Raw genomic sequence first — 4,027 nt, 5'->3', positions numbered from 1 at the left:
TAATTGAAGGACCATATCATAATAGTGATGAATGCATGCGTACCGTTTAAACTCTATCTAACTCTAGTAAACACAAACTTGTATATCTTTAGATGCCATAGGTCAAGACTTATACTGAGAAAACACTTATCATGTAGTTACATATGCATGTACATTGTAGTTTAATACATCAAGTACTTGAGTTTACATAAATAAACTGTATTTCAAAAATCAAGACAATAGCAGAATATAACGGTATTGTATTCAATTTCGAAATAAAAATAATTTTAGAAATCGTTATAGGGATAAAGCCACAGAAATGGATCAGTTTGTATAACTAAAATGTACAATGAAATAATATGTATTTTATCCTTAGATTGAACGAAAGGACTTTAAGGGAATCCGAAGAAGAATTAAGGTAAGCCAATATGTATAAAGTTATTTGATGTGTTTTATTGAAAGGGAAATAATGCATTACAAATTTAGAGTGATGATCAGAAGTGTACTCTCCCTGATATTCTTGTGTAATTTTGTAAAAAGACCGTAATGGAATGTTAGCTTTGATAATTACAACTGAAGACTAATTTAGTAAAAAAATCAAATTAACTACACGTGCATGTATATACACGTGTTATAGTGCTGTCGTTTGTTTCTAGAAACTTTAAAAAAGCTTTCCTTTGAGATCACTTAATAGTCCGTAGTCTTACTTAATTTCATTACACTAATAAATATTGCTCATACTAGAGGTTTAATATGTATCAGTCACAATGCGACTTCATTACATACATTTCAAGCAAAATTATTTAATGTACATTACCAACGCATTGAGGTTTTGACCCTGTACTCAACGTACTTGTAAATGGAATAATTAGGATTTTGGTGATTCTCTTTATTTATCAAAGTACTTGATCTCGGTTTAATCAACCTTAACATGGCTTATGATGATCACCTTAAAAATAATGTCATCGATATATTTAAAACTGTTTATCAAGTAAATTACACATTTCATACCAAATAACAAGAGTGAGCTTAGCTTCATCATGCAATAGAATACTTATAATTGTTCGTATAATGGGGTCCATATTTTAAATATAATATTTCAAAGCAGGTAATATGCACATTCAATGGCAAGGAGCACATTCTTGTTACTGAGCTAGCACGACTGTTGATACCAATCTGATAAACAAGACATTTTTTACAATTTAAATACAATATATTGGACAACGAAACTGTTTTCGTTAGTTTCACAGAAGAAACAACATATTTTATAATGTTAGCATTTCTTTAAATTAACACTGTTTCAAGTATGTAAACAATGAAAATAAAAAATGCTTATTAATATTATTTAATTTTATTAATATTTCCGTTAGAAATCATCGGCGTGTGTATCTTTTTTACGTGGAAATGTTAAATGACGTTACTGCATTATATGTATTGCTATACTTACATAATTTCAGAAACCTGAAGGAAGACCTCGATGAAGAATTGAATCTACAAGTGCAGAGACTGAATAAGTATTACTTTTATTATTTTTGAATCATTTTGAGGTCAGAGTCAACAGTGTTACGAAATCATTTCTTGAAAAAAAAACCTGCGAAGCAAATTTCCCTGAACAATTGACCAGTTTAAGACATATATGTATTTGGGTCAGTAGATTACCAATAAATTACCACTGTTGTTTTCGTTACTATAACGAACAATATACTTTGCCTGACATGCACTTCTAGACCTACATGGCCATTCTATAAAACCTTAATATTTAGACAAAGCGGCGCATACGGGAATAATGCGTTACAAGATCATGGGCGCAGATATACTTATGATATTTAAGAAGAAGCGTAACTATCTCTGCAAGGAAAAAGAAACGAGTTCTACAAATAATAACACCTCCCGTGTTTTAGTTAAAAGTATTACCTGGAACTGTGCTCGGATGTTTACATTCAGTGAATGTCAAAAAACAGTGTGACACGCACAGGTTTTGTTAAAACGTTTTGTTGTACTTATTCCGCTGAGAAATGTTAATTATTCTAGCAAAATGGCTATGGTCATTCAAGCCGAGATTCTTATTAAATTGCACCTGTGTTGATGGGCCCGAGCTATGCTCACCTATAAAATTAAATGTCTAATTTTTACAGCTAATGTTATTCAAAACCGTTGGCTAAAGTTTTTGGGCAATTATTCTTCCCACTGGGGCATTAAACAACCCTACATTATTCTTTAAATACTATGATCTCATTTGAAAATGCCTACTGCATTACCTTTCTGATCATCTCTTCGTCTTTTGACACACCTATTAAATTATTTTCTCATCATGTCATCGCCCCTAGTTTGATATTTTTTCTCCACTAGATAAACCTATTGTACCATCTTTTGATTATGCACCAGTCAATTGTAACCACGGCCCCCAAGGTCCGGGGAATAGCGGGGACTTTGACTTTTGGTCCAGCCAAGCCCGGGCAAAATCCCCGCCCTGCGGGACGAACTGCTGGTAAAACCCCCGCCAAATGCCCCCGCGCCCCAGGGACCTTAGGTAATGCCCATTCCCCGCTATATTTTGTGCGAATACAAAACCACCGCATACACACGGCACTGCGGGGCCACCTGGAAGGTAAAAACACGGCCCACTTCCCCGGCTATTCCCGGTATACCCCCGGACCTCGAGGGGCCGTGGTTACAATTGACTGGTGCATTATCTCATCTCCAATAGAAACTCCGAATGCAGTTTGTTGTAATTATTTCATCTTCCATTGACACGTCTACTGCATAATGTTTGTGGTCTTCTCAACTCTTCTAATCAGTTTAATGCATGATCTTCAGATTTCATCATGTTCTCTTTCATACACGTCTATTGATTTATATTCTGATTTCCTCTCCGAAAGACGTACCTATTGTATTATCGTCTGTTCATCTAACATTTGCAATACACACTTTTTTGCATTATAACTTGATCATCGCATACCCCCTATACACGCGTATGATTATTACTTCAGTTCAACTAATCTCCTCATGAATAGTTCATCCGGCGGCATTTCCTTCTGGTCATCCCATCGGATCAATACACGCATGTTGTATTAACTTCTGATTATCTCATCCCCTCAAAAACGCCTGTTGCATTATATTTTGAAAACGCCTAGTAGTTTGTGTTCTAATCTTCTCAGCGCCTCTAGACACCCTTAGCAAAAGTCCTTTACGTATCAATTTTATTCATATTGATTATATTCATTTTGATGCATTTAACAGTTCCCATCATAGATAAGCGTTTGTGATTATCGACACGTTTTAATGTTACGGCTACACTTAAAGCGTAGAATTATTAAACATAATATAAAATTGAAAGCTATTGCTGAAAATGAAAAACAATTATGGATAATCACCGTCATGTTTGTGCAACATTTTAGTATTTGATAAACAATATATGTTAAACAAACAGTTTGGTTAGTTTAGTATGTTGCTATACTATTTAACTAGTAAGATTGTATTTGTCTCTTCAAGTCGGAAGAAAACGTTAAAAGGTTGGATAATGTTAACCACAGGCAAGTGAGAATTGCCGTTGTTAATGTTAATAAATGTAAAATAATTAATAACTATAGTAGTAGTAGTAGTAGTAGTAGTAGTAGTAGTAGTAGTAGTAGTAGTAGTAGTAGTAGTAGTAGTAGTAGTAGTAGTAGTAGTAGCAGTAGTAGTAGTAGCAGTTGTAGTAGTAGTAGTAGTAGTATTAGTATTAGTAGTAGTAGTAGTAGTTTTAGTAGCAGTAGTAGTAGTAGTAGTAGTAGTAGTAGTAGTAGTAGTAGTAGTAGTAGTAGTAGTAGTAGTAGTAGTAGTAGTAGTAGCAGCTGTAGTAGTAGAAGTATGATTAGTAAAATCAGTATAACAAGTATAAATATTTTTTACAATGATTCGTATTCTCTTTTTTAATAATATTATCCTAATGATTTCGAGTTCTTCTTGATTGTGTATTTTATCGAGTAGAAGACTTTCTTTCAGTGACTTGCCTACAATGGTTCTAACAGAGGAGGAGCAGCTTATGTTTCGAGACGAAAATTAGTAT

This window comes from Mya arenaria, chromosome 16 (genome assembly GCF_026914265.1).
Source record: "Mya arenaria isolate MELC-2E11 chromosome 16, ASM2691426v1".
Taxonomy (NCBI): Eukaryota; Metazoa; Mollusca; class Bivalvia; order Myida; family Myidae; genus Mya; species Mya arenaria.
The sequence above is the reverse complement of the archived record's forward strand: the minus strand, read 5'-3'. Positions refer to the sequence as shown.